Source organism: Lissotriton helveticus, chromosome 8, assembly GCF_964261635.1.
Source record: "Lissotriton helveticus chromosome 8, aLisHel1.1, whole genome shotgun sequence".
Classification (NCBI taxonomy): domain Eukaryota; kingdom Metazoa; phylum Chordata; class Amphibia; order Caudata; family Salamandridae; genus Lissotriton; species Lissotriton helveticus.
The window spans coordinates 161,383,255-161,402,251 of record NC_136069.1 but is presented as its reverse complement, the minus strand read 5'-3'; the positions used below and the strand labels follow the sequence as shown (position 1 = coordinate 161,402,251).

General features: G+C 47.8%; 1 protein-coding gene across 1 annotated transcript in view; it reads left to right on the top strand.

Annotated features, from left to right (window-relative positions):
• Nucleotides 1-18,997, top strand: part of FAM3B (FAM3 metabolism regulating signaling molecule B) — a 269,994-nt gene that overhangs the window by 95,348 nt on the left and 155,649 nt on the right. The window lies entirely within an intron of this gene.

Sequence of the window (18,997 nt, the reverse complement as noted above, 5' to 3'; positions counted from 1 at the left end):
CTACTGGCACTTCTCAAATACTTCATGAGCCCAAATGTTCAAGACAGGTCTCCAGTGACCCAATTCTGTAGTTGAAAGTTGATCAGGTTGTTTCTTGTATTATAACAAACTTCTAGTCACATTATTATTTTGTTTAAGTCTTTTTATTAAGTTTTGCACATTTTAAGAAAACATACAGTCAGAGCTGCACTCTTGCATCGTTTAGAAAAGAAATAAAAAGTGGTTGCCAATAACATGATGCACAATGTCCAATATTAACAGGAAAGACAGATGCGTGAGTGATGGCGAGCATATCAAATCGTGAGGCAATATCCCTAGACAGGGCGGAGCAATACTAGTATGTCGCACCAGTGGGTAGCATATAGGTGAGTTAAACATAGTGCAGTTTGAATCCAACTGGGGACATAGGGTGCAACAAAATGAGGACAACATAAGTCAAGGAGGGGAAAAGGGGGGAGTCGCTTGAGACCTTCTGCCGCATCTAGTGTAGCCGGGGGGCCAAGGCTGCCAGAGACCAGTGATAAGGAAGTTCTGGAACTGGAACTAGTGGGCTAAGTCAGTTGGGGTGTCAGTGCTATTTAACACTCTCGTCAACTGGGGGTGCATCCTGAGTTCCATCCCCGGGCAGCGCATTTGGATTTCCAGTACGGGTGATCATGTCCTGGAGCTTGGAAACCATTGCATCCCACTGAGGCGCCAAACTTCTAGTCACATTTACAAAGTCCATATGAAAAAAGAACTATTATTCCACTACTGTGCAATTAGTGTGTATTTTCCCTTTATATGGAATTAGTTGTTCAGTTCTCAGACCATTTTACATTCCCCGAGTTTGAGGGAGTAAGTCCCTCGGCTGTACTCCAAGGATACAGGTCAGACTGGGCTCCGTTGCAACACAATTACTAATAAATTAGTGGTTTGTATTCTCCTCTGTCTGACCGACTCTTCATTATTGGGAAGGCATAGAGGTGGTCCTGAGTGACCCGAATGATTTCTTATTGAGTAGCTTGAGCCATCCTTCTGAATGCAAATGAAATGGCACGTGTTTCTGTAAAGCTTGCTTTTACCAGGAGACACACCACAACAAACATATTGAAAGGGTTTTAAAAGTGGGAGCAGGTGATGTCAAAAAGCAGTGCCAAAGTTTTAATTAACAGCACAAATAAGAAATTGGGTAACATATTGTTAAGAAGAGCAGATTGCATTAGACTTTGTTCCATTGTCAGCTTTTGTTGTCTTAGGCCACTCTCCCCCTTCTCGGCTTGTTTCATCTCAGCTAATTGCAGCAGTTTTACTAGAACACTTTTAGATGGAGTTGGAGAGGGCTCAATAGTTTTAAACCTCAACATGCAAACCAGTGAGCACACACCCCAAATCAGTGTGAGGATAATCAGTGCTGGAGTTGCTGCAGTATCCTTATCTTTTTGCCCTATGAGTTACAGTAATTGTTTACGTTGGAGTTGTCTCTGTCTGTTGACATTTGGGCAGTGAGTTTCTTGTTGCTGCTGTCCCTCAGTTGGCTTCTCCTCTCCCAACCTTGCTTTGTATCCTTGCACAGACTGGATATGGACTTTATAAACTTGTGATTGTTTATTTAGGTCATTCATCGTGGCACCCTGTGATGTGTGTTATCCATTCTGTGTGGGGCTGTTGTTGAGTCTTGTTGTTCTGAGAGTATGTGTGTGGCACTTGCAACTATTAGTCTGGAGCAGCCTCGGCTTCGTTTGTTATGTCTGATAAAATACCCTTCTTATCTGATGCCTCTGTCTTTTACAGCCACTGGCTAATAGTAACACCATACGACCTGCATGCCACACTCCTACCCTGCCAGGACTTTGGTTGGGTACCACCATTCCCCCTTTCTCTTCCTCCAGCTACCTCCCCTGTATTCATTTTTGGCCTCACCAGCTGCACCTACTCCTGAGATCTTTAGGATTGCTGCATGGGCTGATCCTGACACTGGGGATTATTGTGCAATTAGGTCTGGTTCCCCCAGTGCAGTGGTTCATAGCCTTTTGACCTCTGTGGACCTCCACTTAATCATTACTCGTATCCGGAGACCCCAATGACCCATTACTGGAAGCTATGGACTCTGGCTTAAGCAATTTCGATGATTTGAACTACAAAATCCTTCACAAAAATACCGAAAAAGGCATATATCAAACACATAACATACACAAATGAACACATGAAAGAATATGTTTCTTTAATCCACAAAATCTCAATTTTTAGGTCTCGGCAACGAGAACTATTGTCGCCATGTAAGCTCGCAAGGGAGTACAGAGCGGTGCACGAGCCGACCAGGGTCTGTGGACGTGCACACACAAAGGCAGGCAGGCAGGCACACACCAGACAGACACAGACAGACACACGCACGCACACACACACGCACACACACACACACACACACACCCTCCCTCCCTCTCTGCCCACTCCCTCTCTGCCGCCCCCCCCCCCTCTACCCCCACTCACCGGGCTCTTTCCCTCTGCAGCGGGTCAGTCACGGCAGCAGGCAGGCTCGGTGTCTTCTCCAGCGATCTTCAGCTGATGTGGACGCTCACGCTGCGTCTCCTGCGCGCCCACCATGCTGTTTCGCGCCCGTTGATCCTCAGCTTGTGATTACTACTCCTTCTAACCCCGATTCTAAATTACTATTTCTTGGTTCTCTAACTCCACTCTGTTGATTCGTAACAAACTGATATTCAGCACATTTCACAGTCTCGCTTTTGCTTCTCATAAATACAATAAGATTATTTTAAGCAATGTCTACCCTTCTTTTGGTTCTGTGCCTATTATGCTTCGGACTATAGAGTTTTAGAAAGTGTGGTGGAAGATTCCATGATATCAGCGGTGTGCACAGTGCAGAGTGAGTGTGCAGAGTGCAGAGTAGTGAGTGCAGAGTAGTGAGTGCAGAGTAGTGAGTGCAGAGTAGTGAGTGCCGAGTAGTGAGTGCCGAGTAGTGAGTGCAGAGTAGTGAGTGCAGAGTAGTGAGTGCAGAGTAGTGAGTGTGCAGAGTGAGTGTGCAGAGTGAGTGTGCAGAGTGAGTGTGCAGAGAGAGTGTGCAGAGAGAGTGTGCAGAGAGAGTGCAGAGTAGTGAGTGCAGAGTAGTGAGTGCAGAGTAGTGAGTGCAGAGTAGTGAGTGCAGAGTAGTGAGTGCAGATGAGTGAGTGCAGATGAGTGAGTGCAGAGTAGTGAGTGCAGAGTAGTGAGTGCAGAGGAGTGAGTGCGCAGAGTAGTGAGTGCGCAGAGTAGTGAGTGCGCAGAGTAGTGAGTGCGCAGAGTAGTGAGTGCGCAGAGTAGTGAGTGCAGAGTAGTGAGTGCAGAGTAGTGAGTGCAGAGTAGTGAGTGCAGAGTAGTGAGTTCAGAGTAGTGAGTGCAGAGTAGTGAGTGCAGAGTGAGTGTGCAGAGTGAGTGTGCAGAGTAGTGAGTGCAGAGGAGTGAGTGCAGAGGAGTGAGTGCAGAGGAGTGAGTGCAGAGGAGTGAGTGCAGAGTAGTGAGTGCAGAGTAGTGAGTAGCGAGTGCAGAGTAGTGAGTAGCGAGTGCAGAGTAGTGAGTAGTGAGTGCAGAGTAGCGAGTGCAGAGTAGTGAGTGCAGAGTAGTGAGTGCAGAGTAGTGAGTGCAGAGTAGTGAGTGCAGAGTAGTGAGTGTGCAGAGTAGTGAGTGCAGAGGAGTGAGTGCAGAGGAGTGAGTGCAGAGGAGTGAGTGCAGAGGAGTGAGTGCAGAGTAGTGAGTAGCGAGTGCAGAGTAGTGAGTAGCGAGTGCAGAGTAGTGAGTAGTGAGTGCAGAGTAGTGAGTAGCGAGTGCAGAGTAGTGAGTGCAGAGTAGTGAGTACTGAGTGCAGAGTAGTGAGTAGTGAGTGCAGAGTAGTGAGTGCAGAGTAGTGAGTGCAGAGTAGTGAGTGCAGAGTAGTGAGTAGTGAGTGCAGAGTAGTGAGTGCAGAGTGCAGAGTAGGGAGTGCAGAGTGCAGTGCAGGTATGTTGAGTGCAGGTGAGTGCAGTGCAGTGCAGGTGAGTGCAGTGCAGGTGAGTGCAGTGCAGGTGAGTGCAGTGCAGTGCAGGTGAGTGCAGTGCAGGTGAGTGCAGTGCAGTGCAGGTGAGTGCAGTGCAGGTGAGTGCAGTGCAGTGCAGGTGAGTGCAGTGCAGGTGAGTGCAGTGCAGGTGAGTGCAGTGCAGTGCAGGTGAGTGCAGTGCAGTGCAATGCAGGTGAGTGCAGTGCAGTGCATGTGAGTGCGGTGCAGTGCAGTGCAGGTGAGTGCAGTGCGGTGCAGTGCAGTGCAGGTGAGTGCAGTGCAGGTGAGTGCAGTGCAGGTGAGTGCAGGTGAGTGCAGTGCAGTGCAGGTGAGTGCAGTGCAGGTGAGTGCAGTGCAGTGCAGGTGAGTGCAGTGCACGTGAGTGCAGTGCAGTGCAGGTGAGTGCAGTGCAGTGCAGGTGAGTGCAGTGCAGGTGAGTGCAGTGCAGGTGAGTGCAGTGCAGGTGAGTGCAGTGCAGTGCAGGTGAGTGCAGTGCAGTGCAGGTGAGTGCAGTGCAGTGCAGGTGAGTGCAGTGCAGGTGAGTGCAGTGCAGTGCAGGTGAGTGCAGTGCACGTGAGTGCAGTGCAGTGCAGGTGAGTGCAGTGCAGGTGAGTGCAGTGCAGGTGAGTGCAGTGCAGTGCAGGTGAGTGCAGTGCAGTGCAGGTGAGTGCAGTGCAGGTGAGTGCAGTGCAGGTGAGTGCAGTGCAGGTGAGTGCAGTGCAGGTGAGTGCAGTGCAGTGCAGGTGAGTGCAGTGCAGTGCAGGTGAGTGCAGTGCAGGTGAGTGCAGTGCAGTGCAGGTGAGTGCAGTGCAGTGGAGTGCAGTGCAGTGCAGGTGAGTGCAGTGCAGTGCAGGTGAGTGCAGTGCAGTGCAGGTGAGTGCAGTGCAGTGCAGGTGAGTGCAGTGGAGTGCAGTGCAGGTGAGTGCAGGTGAGTGCAGTGCAGGTGAGTGCAGGTGAGTGCAGTGCAGGTGAGTGCAGTGCGTGCAGTGCAGGTGAGTGCAGTGCGTGCAGTGCAGGTGAGTGCAGTACAGTGCAGGTGAGTGCAGTGCAGGTGAGTGCAGTGCAGGTGAGTGCAGTGCAGGTGAGTGCAGTGGAGTGCAGTGCAGTGGAGTGCAGTGGAGTGGAGTGCAGGTGAGTGGAGTGCAGGTGAGTGGAGTGCAGTGCAGGTGAGTGCAGTGCAGGTGAGTGCAGTGCAGGTGAGTGCAGTGCAGGTGAGTGCAGTGCAGGTGAGTGCAGTGCAGTGCTGGTGAGTGCAGTGTAGGTGAGTGCAGTGCAGTGGAGTGCAGTGCAGGTGAGTGCAGGTGAGTGCAGTGCAGGTGAGTGCAGTGCAGGTGAGTGCAGTGCAGTGCAGGTGAGTGCAGTGCAGGTGAGTGCAGTGCAGTGCAGGTGAGTGCAGTGCAGGTGAGTGCAGTGCAGTGTGTGCAGTGCAGATGAGTGCAGTGCAGGTGAGTGCAGTGCAGTGCAGGTGAGTGCAGTGCAGTGCAGGTGAGTGCAGTGCAGGTGAGTGGAGTGCAGGTGAGTGCAGTGCAGTGGAGTGCAGTGCAGGTGAGTGCAGTGCAGTGGCATGCAGGTGAGTGCAGTGCAGGTGAGTGCAGTGCAGTGGCGTGCAGGTGAGTGCAGTGCAGGTGAGTGCAGTGCAGGTGAGTGCAGTGCAGTGCAGGTGAGTGCAGTGCAGGTGAGTGCAGTGCAGGTGAGTGCCTTGCAGGTGAGTGCAGTGCAGTGCAGGTGAGTGCAGTGCAGGTGAGTGCAGGTGAGTGCAGTGCAGTGCAGGTGAGTGCAGTGCAGTGCAGGTGAGTGCAGTGCAGGTGAGTGCAGTGCAGGTGAGTGCAGGTGAGTGCAGTGCAGGTGAGTGCAGTGCAGGTGAGTGCAGTGCAGTGCAGGTGAGTGCAGTGCAGTGCAGGTGAGTGCAGTGCAGGTGAGTGCAGTGCAGGTGAGTGCAGGTGAGTGCAGTGCAGTGCAGGTGAGTGCAGTGCAGTGCAGGTGAGTGCAGGTGAGTGCAGGTGAGTGCAGTGCAGGTGAGTGCAGTGCAGGTGAGTGCAGTGCAGGTGAGTGCAGTGCAGGTGAGTGCAGTGCAGGTGAGTGCACAGTGCAGTTGAGTGCAGTGCAGTGCAGGTGAGTGCAGTGCAGGTGAGTGCAGTGCAGTGCAGGTGAGTGCAGTGCAGTGCAGGTGAGTGCAGTTGAGTGCAGAGTGGTGTGTATTGACAATGTAAATGACAATGCCATTTATTTATGATTTAAAGAAAAAAAAGAAATGTCATGAGCAATGCCAATAGCTCTACCTTTAATGATGCCGAGACCATTGCATTGTAAATGCTTGTCATTTTTTTGGGAAGGCTTTTCTAAATTCAACTGAGGCTACTTACCGTCCATGCGGTGTTCTGTCTGATGAACTATTTGCATTGCTCCCAGTAATCAATATGAGGTTATCAATTTATTAGCCACCAATGTCAAATTCTTTAACATTTACTGAATATTTGAACATTTTCAATTTTACTTTTTGCTTTTTTATTTATATACACTTTTTTGATCTATTAATATTATTGAATTTTCCTAGCAGTCGTAGACTCTCTGAGTAGGTGTTACAGACCCCCATGGGTCACAGATCCGCATATTAAGAGCTAATGCTCTAGTATCAAGAAGTTGTTTTGTTTAGGTATTTAAGATATATTGCATTTGCATGCTCTTGGTGACCTATACCTTTACCGCCAGTCTAGATGGTGTGTGCAAAAGTGGCTCATAGAATAGGAAGATGATTGAAGACTGTGTAATAAAGTAAGAGAAACAACAATGCGAGCCTACACAGCTCCATGCTGCCTTTCGGCTAGGTTCATGTTCTATAAATACCAGATAAATCAAGGCAAGCAATCTTCCAAATAAGAATGATTAATTAGAGTTGCAGACACGCTTGAGGAGCTGCCTTGACTGCAGTCTATTTTAAAATTATTTAAAGATGTAATTCAAAATTAACTTAATAATGCTGTAGCATTTTTTGTTCTACATTTAAAATAAATATATATATAATTAATTTATTTTTAACAGAAATAATTCTTTTTTAATTTATTTTTAGTTAAATAAACGCTTTTACTTTTCCTTACGCTTTGCCATAAGGAGAATCCAGAGTCTGGGTGTAAAAGTTTATTAAACGGTATAATATTTTTTTTACGTGGAATATTAATCGAAATTAATATATGTATTTTAAATGTAGAACAAAATAAAAAGTATTCCAGCACTGTGCACTAAATTTAAAGTAATGTATAGCATCAATGAAAGTAATGTAATCATATTTTATTAAAAATGTGTTATATTAATTTGTACATTCATAAAAGTTTGTTAAAATATCTCACGATTGAATAACACTTATTTTTTATTCGTAGATTTTTTAAAATATTAAATTATATTTATTTATCTTTTTTAGATATTGTACGTACTTGCATTTAATGTTACTTCATAAGAGGTTTTATTTTAAGTTATTCCAGCAACATTGGAGGAGAAAGGAGTTAGTCAGAAGGTGGCCTTATCATCCCCCAATCTATAGTTTGTTAATCAAATAATAAGGTATCCTTATATATTCAGGACACTCTGGAAATGCTCCTGCTAAGTTTCAAAGCACAACTCGAAAAATAGGAAAACATTTTAGGTTTAGAAAGGGCTACTCACTCGTCATCAAGACCCTCACTCAGAAAGGTGGTATATCAGAGTGAGCTCAACATTATTGAGGGAGATACTGTAGGGATTAGGGAGTGTTGACATTATTTAGGGTATAACCCACAGGAATTGATTTATTTGGGGTTACCCTTAAAAGGTTAAAAACATCAAAGGGATGCATCTGGACAAACAGGGGATACTTCAAGTTAGCTTTGACCCTAGTGTTCTTTGTCTGCATGTTGTGGCAAAAGAAATAGCCTAAAAGGGCCTATAGTCCTTCTTCAGAACCATAACTGTCCCTAACAAATACATTCCTGAAATCTACTAGTGATTCTCTATATGTAAAACAATGTCATGATGGGGAGACTGCCCTGGCCCCTCCATAGTCCTATGTCAGTGCAGTGTTTGTGTACAGGGTGACTGGTAGTAGGGAGGATAGGCTGCAGCACATTCACTATCCTGCACAAACAGCCTTAGGCTGACGTTTTCGCCATTAGAGCTGCTAATAAAAACAAGCATTGAAAATGCAATAGGTCTCGCAATAGAAGAGTTTTACATTTTTCGTTTTGCAAATGGATGAGTGGCGTTGCGTGGATGAGTGGCGTTGCGTGGATGAGTGGCGTTGCGTGGATGAGTGGCGTTGCGTGGATGAGTGGCGTTGCGTGTGTGAGTGGCGTTGCGTGGATGAGTGGCATTGCGTGTGTGAGTGGCGTTGCGTGGGTGAGTAGCGTTGCGTGGGTGAGTGGCGTTGCGTGGTTGAGTGGCGTTGGTTTTGAAAATAGCAAAATTAATAGCTTTGTCAGTTACAATGTCAATAGTTTTAACTTTCGCAAATGTGACACCTATATCATTTGTAATGCAATGTGTGTTGTATTTACGTGACTTAGATGTATTGATATTACAAATAACAATGGCTTTTAATTTTGTAAATAATAAATACTGAAATAAAATGTATTGTAATTTATAATGGCAATAGCTTAAACGTTTGTAAATAACTTTTGTGAAGATTATGTTCAGTGTATTTTATTGTGGCGAAAATTCAAGAACATTGCATTTGCACCTACACACACACACACACACACACACATATAGATGTGGTGGTGGTGGATCTAGGGGATATGGTGGTGGTGGATGTGGTGGTGGATGTGGTGGTGGTGATGGTGGATGTGGTGGTGATGGTGGTGGATGTGGGGGTGGATGTGGTGGTGGTGGTGGATGTGGTGGTGGATGTGGTGGTGGTGGTGGATGTGGTGGTGGATGTGGTGGTGGAAGTGATGGTGGGTGTGGTGGATGTGGTGGTGGATGCGGTGGTGGATGAGGTGGTGGATGTGGGGGTGGTGGTGGATGTGGTGGTGGTGGATGCGGTGGTGGTGGTGGATGCGGTGGTGGTGGTGGATGTGGTGGTGGTGTTGGATGTGGTGGTGGTGGATGCGGTGGTGGTGGTGCATGCGGTGGTGGTGGAAGTGGTGGTGGATGTGTTGGATGTGGTGGTGGATGTGGTGGTGGTGGATGTGGTGGTGGTGGATGCGGTGGATGTGGGTGTGGTGGATGTGGTGGTGGATGCGGTGGTGGTGCCTTTTTTTTTTAATGTGCTAAAGTAAGTTATTAATGCAATTTCGGATTAGGGGGGCATGACGACAGTGCATCTTTGCTTTGCACTTGGACATGCTGCAAAACATACTGTGTTGTATTCTTCTGTGAAATCCCCATGACATTTGGCAGTTAAAAGAATGTATTGAAAGAAATGTTCATCTAAATAAGATAATTAGTGTGCACGACATAATTCTGTAGAACTACAGATTCAGTTTAGGTATGCAGCCCTGCGTTACAAAATCATTTAGAACTGAAATGCAAGAAAGTTGCAGTTTGGCTTTGAAACGGATCAGAGAGGTGTCTGCGTGATAAATGAATGATGCATAGGAATGGACAGAATGGAAATGTGTTTCGAAGGACGTGCTCGGGGTGTGCATACTGGAAGCAGGGCGATGGATTCGAGGCTATGAGCGAGGGTGATGCCGAGCTCACCTCAAGGAGAGGGGGAGGGGCCAGGGCAGAAAGTAGGGAGGGGAGGTGTAAGTCGGCAAAGTCACACGGATCGAACAAACGATGAGTAAGGGAAGAATTGTTAAATAGGTTTAAAATGGAACAGGAAAAAAGAAACAAACTAGGGAAGGAAAGAAACGGAATCTGAAAGGAAAGAGAAAAAGAATAAAGGAAAGAGCAGAGGGAAAATACAAGACGGAGGGAAGGCAGAGAAGGGGAGGGGGGAGGAGAAATGCGACACGGCGGGCAGGGGAGGGGGCGGAGCGGGTTTCGGATTAGGGGGGCATGACGACAGTGCATCTTTGCTTTGCACTTGGACATGCTGCAAAACATACTGTGTTGTATTCTTCTGTGAAATCCCCATGACATTTGGCAGTTAAAAGAATGTATTAAAAGAAATGTTCATCTAAATAAGATAATTAGTGTGCACGACATAATTCTGTAGAACTACAGATTCAGTTTAGGTATGCAGCCCTGCGTTACAAAATCATTTAGAACTGAAATGCAAGAAAGTTGCAGTTTGGCTTTGAAACGGATCAGAGAGGTGTCTGCGTGATAAATGAATGATGCATAGGAATGGACAGAATGGAAATGTGTTTCGAAGGACGTGCTCGGGGTGTGCATACTGGAAGCAGGGCGATGGATTCGAGGCTATGAGCGAGGGTGATGCCGAGCTCACCTCAAGGAGAGGGGGAGGGGCCAGGGCAGAAAGTAGGGAGGGGAGGTGTAAGTCGGCAAAGTCACACGGATCGAACAAACGATGAGTAAGGGAAGAATTGTTAAATAGGTTTAAAATGGAACAGGAAAAAAGAAACAAACTAGGGAAGGAAAGAAACGGAATCTGAAAGGAAAGAGAAAAAGAATAAAGGAAAGAGCAGAGGGAAAATACAAGACGGAGGGAAGGCAGAGAAGGGGAGGGAGGAGGAGAAATGCGACACGGCGGGCAGGGGAGGGGGCGGAGCGGGGAGAGCGGCCTTTGAAGTGCACTTTACACGGCCGGCCGGCAGTGAAAGCCTTTGATGACGCAGCAGGGGGAACAGACGGCGAGAGGGTGTGAAAGCAGCAGGGGCAGGCAGGCGGCTGGGGGCATGTGCACGCGCTTTTAAGCGCATGCGCATTTAGCTTAAAAGTCACGGGCACTGCAAGGAATCGCCACGATTCCTTGCAAGTTAGGTAAAGAGTGGTTAAGCCCCCATAGTCTCGCAAGCTCGATGCGCATGCGCATCGACAGGCGAGACCTAAAGAGCCATTAATAAAGAGCATTATATTGAAGACTCCTGGATTTCACGGCTGAGAGAATGATCTAGCCTTACTGGGGATCAGTCACTGGTGGCACTCATTTCCTTTTTTGGTTCTACTGTGGCCAGTGCACTTTAGTTTAGTAGCCACTACAGAATTCTTTTATTTGGTGACCCAGGCTACGTGGCAGGAAGGTCGTACAAAAAAGTACTAAATTGCCTGAAAAGCAATCACAGTACATACTGCATAAAGTCTGCTACCACCCTTTTTACTCTCTCATTCTTTTTTTTTTTTTTTAACTTTTTATTGATTTTTCAAATAACAAAAAACAAAGAAAAGAAACAGAAAACAAGGCATACATTACAAATGTGTCATTACGGTACGGGGGGGGGTACATATGCAAATCGGAAGTCAGCAGTATGTGAGGAGAAAAGGGGGGGGGAGGAGACCAGGAGCAAACGATTGTCTAAATATCCGTGGAGGAAACATCAGGTTGGGAGGATGACAAGTCAGAGTCCAATTCTGAATGGGGGGGAGTACATATATCACCACGGTACGTGTTCCATTGAGCCCAAATTTTACCCCATTTGCGGGGCGTACCACGGGAAACATACACTGTCTTTTCCCTGAACATGCACCAGTCCATGTTTTGTTGCCACACCAGAACTGTCGGTGGCCTCTGGACACCCCATAACTGGGCAATGTCTCTTTTAGCAATCATATTGCCCAAGGTCACCCATCGAAGCTGCGCCAGGTCATAATCATTCGGCTCCCAGACATTCAGCAGACACCTTCTCGCCTCCGGCATCGATTGCACACCCGTGACCTCACTCATGACTTCATGCACGCGAGTCCAATAGTGCATCACAGCAGGACACTCCCAAATAATATGGAGAAACGTGCCCACTAAGCCACAACCACGTCTGCACAGTCCATCCGCAGAGAATCCCATGCGTACCAGACGAGGACCAGTCACATACACCCTGTGAAGAATCTTGAGCTGGACAAACCGGAGGCGCGCCGGGATAGCTCCTTCCTTCGGGGAAGAGATCGCAGCCTGCCAGTCCTCGTCATCGAGTTCCAGACCATCGCTAGTCCAGACCTCTTGAAGGTTACTCAGTAGGTCAATCCTGGCATTGATCAACTTTTTGTATATAAGCGAGATCGTGCTGTCAGGGACGTGCCCATCCAGTATCCGATCTTCGAGCGGGGACGCCTCCGGAATATCCAAGCCCAGGGGAAAGACAGACAAAACCGCATGTCGGATTTGTGCATATCGAAAGGATTCTCTATCATTCAGGTCATACTGAACTTTCAGCTCCTCAAACGTCTTGACTCCACCCTTGATCCATACATCATTCACCCTGCTGATGCCGATCACATCCCATTTATCAAAACCCTTCGATTTCCAGAGGGATCCAAGTTTTTCCAATGCATAGAGCGGAGTGGCACGAGTCAGCTTATCCGCCCAGCCCAGAGCCGCCGTAGCACGATGCCACACCTGCACCGCTGTCCTAGTGGGGCCCGTCAGAGACCTGCCGACAGAGTTCGCGTACAGCGCCCTGCTGTAGTCTCCACCGGGCAGCAGCCATCTATCCATCTCAAACGCCGGGCCCGGCAAAGGACCGTAAGTGCCGTGGTTGATGGCCCCCAGTTGAGAGGCCCAATAGTAGCGGCGGATATCCGGGAGCGCGATGCCCCCGTCGTACCACGGGAGCGTCAGCTTCGCTAGTGCAATACGAGAACGGCCCCCCCATATCAATTGTCTCTGTAGACTTTCAATCTCCCGGAAATAACGGGCAGGTACAATGTCAAGTGTATTTTGTATCGCATAAAGGAATCGGGGGAGCGACATCATCTTAAACAACGCCGCCCTTCCCAGAAGAGAGAGAGGGAGCCTACCCCACGCAGTCACGTCGGCACGGAGGCGCTGGAGAGGGGGCAACAAATTCCGTTCGTAACGAAGCACCGGATCCAAGGTGATAAAGATCCCCAGGTACTTGAATCCCTCCCGCACCACCAAGATAGGACAACCAGGAGGCAGGAGAGGAGCCTCGCCGGAGAGGACATAGACGCAAGACTTCGACCAGTTGATGACAAGACCGGAATGTTTACGGAAAGAAGTCAAAACGTCAAAAAGGACGATCAATGATTTCCGAGGCGACGTAAGATACAAGAGTATATCGTCTGCATATAAGGATATACGATCCTCAAACCCCGAAGTCCATCTAATACCCTTCAAGGATGGCTCCCATCTCAGCCAGGCCGCCAGTGGTTCCAAAGCAAGAGCAAACAGGAGAGGGGACAAAGGACAGCCCTGGCGCGTTCCCCTACCGAGTGCAAAGGAGGTCGAGACACGACCATTCACCACTACTTGGGCTAAGGGGTCGGTGTAAAGCAGTTTCACCCAGCTAATAAAGGTGGGGCCGAAGCCAAATTTAGAGAGAACCGCCCAAAGATATGGCCACTCCAACGTATCAAACGCCATGGTGGCGTCCAGAGACGCCAAGACGGCTGGTTCACGCAGAGCCCCCATGCAGGCGCCGGAGATTCTGTGCCGTGTTGCGATGTGGTATGAAACCGGATTTATCCGGGTGAACCAGATCGCCTATGACAGAGACCAAGCGGTTAGCTAGTACCTTGGCCAGAATCTTCGGTTCAACGTTAATCAGAGAAATGGGCCTAAGGGAGGCGCAGCGGTCACGTGGCTTACCTTCCTTATGAATCACCACTATGGAAGCCAATCTCTGGTCAAAAGGGAGGGAACCCGTCTCCAGGGATTCTAAGAACATTGACGGTAAATAGGGTGCTATCACATCCGGACGAAGCTTGTAAAGCTCTATAGGGAGCCCATTAGGGCCTGAGTCCTTCCCCGAGCGAACCGAGCGGATGGCAGTCGCGACCTCCCCAACCGTAGGCGGAGCCTCCAGGAGATCCCTATCAGGGTCGGACAAACGTGGCAACGAAATATCGCGCAGAAGCAAGTGGGAGTCGTGCGCAGGTCTATCAGACACAGGGGAGTACACTTTCCGGAAGTAGTCGGCGAAACATTCAACAATGTCAGCAGGGTCAGTTATACACACGTCATTCACATCAACAATCACAGGAACCACCCGACTCGCACGTTCCCTCCTATCCAGCCAAGCAAGCAATTTCCCTGCCTTATCCCCCACATCGTACAGACGTCCCTGCTGTTCCCTGCTCATCTCTTTCGCTGCGTCAGTCACCAGCGCTCTATACTCCAGTTGTTTCAGTCCCAAAAGGTGGAGCCTCTCCGGGGTGACCTCGGACTCCAACTCCCCCTCAAGAACGGTGATTTCATATTCAAGACGAACAACCTCCTCCCGCCTACGCCTCTCAACATCGCCAATCAAAGAGAGGGCCTGGCCCGAACAACAGTTTTGTATGCTTCCCACAACGAGACAGAAGAGGACACAGAACCCACATTTTCAGCAAAGTATTGGTCAATCGTTTTAATCAGTTCTGTTCTGACCCCGGGGTCGCGGAGATACCAGGGGTTTACCGGGGCCACTCTACCCCCCGAACCCAGGTGCGCATCCACGACCAACCACAGTGGGGAGTGATGCGAGATACCCCAAGCAAGATGTTTCACCTCCCGTATAGAGGAGGCATGGGAGGAGGGCATCAATACATAATCCAGTCTCGAAAGACTGCCGTGGGCCCCAGAGTGGAAGGTGTATTGCATTTTCCCAGGATGAAGCAGGCGCCAGCAGTGGGTGAGCCCCAAAGTCTCCAGGAAGTCCCCCAGCCAGGAGTGAGACTTCGCAAGTACCCGGGGAGGGTAGCGATCACACATCCCAGAAACTACAGAGTTGAAGTCCCCGCCCACAACAAGCAGACCCTCGGGGACTCCCAAGATCACTCTACCCAGATCAGCATACGTAGTATTCTGGAGTCCCGGCGGTACATAGACGGAGAGCAGGGTAATTACCCTCCCCTCCCAGCGCCCCACAATGGCGGCGTATCGCTCCCTATCATCTAGGATGATATCATCAACAGCAAGAGGGAGGGAGCTCCGAACCAGAATGCCCACCCCCCTGGAGCCAGAAGTGAAGCCCGAGTGCGCAAAGAGGCGATAGCCACGCCTATTCATCGCGTGGCACGTATTACCAAGCAAGTGCGTTTCCTGGAGCAAAACCACATCAGGAGACAAACGTCGCAAGAGCTGCAACACCACGCCCCGTTTGATCCTATCCCTCAACCCATTAACGTTCCAACACAGTAACCTAAGTCCCCTACCCCCATCCCAGAAATCAACCCCATCCCCACCCCAGAGGCACCGTACAACAGGAGATCATCAATACTATGCCTTGAAAAAAACAACAACAATGAACCATGAACTGCAACACCCAACCCCCCAAGAAACTCCACACATCACACCCCCCACCCCGCACCCCTGCGTGAGACTCAAAAGCCACCCCAACTTGCAGTGTGCCTGTCGCCCTAACATACAACTATTCTACGAAAAGAACCCCAGAGGAGGGAGACTCACCCCCCCTCCGCCCACACCCCAATAAGACAACATGTTAGCAAGCAATAGTGGTATAGCACCAAACCACAGCCGATAGTCAATACGATGGACCGGGAGCCGATTCCGCCCCTATTCCTGCTCCACCGGGCCGCCCTCCGCTCCACCGGAATGTCCAGAATGGTCAGAAGGATCTCGTCCCGTAGGCAGCGTGTCCAGCCAGTCACTCGCCGCCCCAGGATGATCAAAGAAAAATGTTCGTTCATTGTACACCACCCGTAGTCGGGCCGGGAAAAGCATAGCGTATTTCATGTCTCTGTTCCTCAATCTCTTTTTCACCCCCTGGAATCCAAGTCGTTGTTTCTGAACCTGCTGGGTGAAGTCCGGGTAGAAGCTGACTGTAGTGTTCTCATAAGCCGTAGGACCAGATAAGCGGGATGCCTGCAGGATCGCATCTCTGTCCCGAAAGTGAAAGATTCGAGCTATGATGGGACGCGGAGTGGCTCCCTGCTTAGGCGGGTCACACGGGATCCTGTGTGCACGTTCTACAGCAAAGAACTTGCTGAGGCCTTTGGGTGCCAGGTGATTCAGGACCAGATCTTCCACCAATAGGTCCACCGAGGATGTTTCCGACTTTTCCGGGACACCGACCAGACGGATGTTATTTCGTCGTGCACGGCCCTCAAAATCGTCCAGGCGTCGAGATAGGTAGTCACGGGCGGATCGCAAGTTGCCGACTTCTGCCTGTAGATCGGAGACGTCAGTGACAAGACTAGATGTCTTTAGATCGAGGGATTTGACCTTTTCATTAGTTTTCGCAAGGTCGGCCCTGATCAAGGTAACATCGATAGCGACCGTGTCCAACTTGTGGGCCAGGGCTTCATACTGCTGAGCCAGTGTGGCCTTCATCCCGGCAATGGCGCCCATGATGTCCCCCAACGACAGATCTTCACCCATCGGGGATTCTTCTCCAACAGTGACCGGAGATTTCGTCGATCCGCCCGGAGAGCCCTTGACGAGGGTGTACCTGTCCATGACATTTGATTGCACAGAACCCCCTCGGATTGCCGGTCTGGTCTTGCGTTTTTCTCCCTCAGGCTTGGTGGCCATCTTAGGTCGTGCGCCCCGAAGGGTAGTCTGAGACCTAGTAAAAATGGCTACACTCGATGCGCCCGCAGCAATTCGGAGAAAAAGATGAGGACCTTTCACCGGGCAATGAGTAGCAGGAGGCCGAGTCGCCAGTTGTTAAATCTCGGTCAGGTAGGAAGCGCCAAACCAGGGCGGTCGAGACAAAGTCAAAACGGTTTAAGCGTGAGAAACGAAACTGAAAGTAGAAGACCGGGCAGGGGAGACTCGCATGATCCGCTGTTGTTCAATTACTGTCCGGCTGGCAGAGAAACCATAATAATCGGTGGAGGTGGCGAAGGTCCGGGAGCCCTAAGCTCACGCGACCATCTTGGGTGCGCGCGAAGCTCCTCATCTCTACTCTCTCATTCTTGACAGGCTATGTTGTATTAAGGATGCATTTAAACAGCAGGCCAGCAATGGACAATCCGTTGACAGGGCACTGTGGCTGGTTCTTTTCAAGCACTGTCTAACGTACACATTTAAATTTTCTAGTTTTGTCTTTTTTGGATAGTGAGAAGTTGTGTTGCCAGATTATGTTTTCTTGTTACACTTGTGCAGTAGAGTATTCCTTTAATAGCCCAGACATTTAATGTTAAAGCTGCAAGTGCCACTCACATTGTATACTTGATATACAGGAAATAAGAGAAAAAGGGGCAATGAGAGGTACAGAGGGACACTAAAAGAAGGAATCAAATTGTCTAGAAGTTGTGACAGAGAAAGGAAGGTAGAAATGTGGAAAAAAATAAACTTATAGATTTTTTCTACAAGCAACAATAGGTCAAACTCAGTTTGAGAAATTTGGAAGATGATTACCCAATACCAGTGTGTGCCTTTTTTTAATAAAAAAAGATTAGAGTACAAAGTGAGAATGGATGGATGGAGCGCAATCAGAAAATTACTGATGGTTGCTTGATGAGAGAGTGGAAGAAAGCAGTTGCAAAGAAAGCTATTAATTTCACATGTAAAGGTGTGTAAGGTATGAAAATTGCTGTTGGTGACAGCAAGTTCAGCAAGCCTGTCAGAGTGATCAAATTGTTTAGTGGTGTAGTTAAACTTCAGGATGGGCGCATTTGAAATGTGGAACATGTTGCTCTAGTTAAGAAACCAATTTGAAGCTGTTCTCATTAAGCTCTTTAAGAATGTATAAAAAGTGTTGCTGTGATTTAGGGGTTATTTTTGTTATTACTCTGTACTCTGAGTTTTTCCGTGTGGTTTTGTTCTCCATTCCTGTGTCTGGATATGTTTGTTAGGCTTCATGGAGGGAAGATGTGTGGTATATACATTGGTCTTATTGTTGGAATCATTGATGTCACAGTGTTCTATAGCCTTTATTCTATAGTGGAATTGTTATTGCTTGAAGTCTGGAGAGTGTTGAGACATAGAGTTGGATCCGGAGGTTGGAGTCTTTACTCTTGGATTATACTATACCTGCTGAAGCATACTTACTTGAGTTATTGCCGAATGATGAGTACCACAGAAATGTAAAAATAAGAAAAGATGAACACCTTTCTTAACTTTACTAAAGTAAACCGTGTTTCAAAACAAACATCATCTTTGAAGAGATTTTATTATATGTTTACAGCAAACTTGTTTTGTAATGTGTAGTAAGCCGTATTCCATTTACAAAAATACCCATTCCTGCCTCTTTGTACAAGGACAAATGCTAGAATATCATTCCTATTACCTCTTCCTTGGGATAAAGAGTAAAGAAAATAATTATACATGAAATATCTCCAGTGTAGTTGAACCATCCCCGTGCTTTAAAAGATGCTAGATCATCTCAGAATGTTTTCTAATATACAATTTTGTCAGACTTCACATAAGGCATTGCCACCAGAAGACCCCAAGGCATTATTTTTCCTGCAAAATTCAGTAATTGTTTTGCTTGCATGTAAAATAATGAGGTTGATGGAGATTTATCAGTTATTATCTGTTGAAACCAAAAATCTGTCAAAAAGTCAAATATCCCTTGGGTGAAACACTCAAGTTGCCTAATCACGCAGACTGAACTCACATATTCATGATAAATCCAGTCCCTATTTTACAAACCATACGAATACTCAATGGTCTTCAATCCAATTTTCCCCACAATCGTAATTATAAACAAACCTGAACAATTAAGTATCACAGTGTGTGAATGTATTAGTATCAAATATCAGTTTAAAAACATTAAAAATAATACAGTAAAAATCTGTCTTTATATACAAAAAAACATGATACAATTCTAAAAAACCAGAAAGAGAAACTAGTTCCGTGATAGGTTATACAAACATCGGAATGTCAATTCATAGGAATCAAAAGATCACAAAACCATAATCAAATCAATCACTTCTGGCACATTGTTCCTTGAATTTAACTCCTGAAGGATGCGTCGACACGTTTCGGTGTATAGCTTTATGTGCACCACCTTTATCAAGACTGAATATTATTTCTGTCTCTTTCGGGAC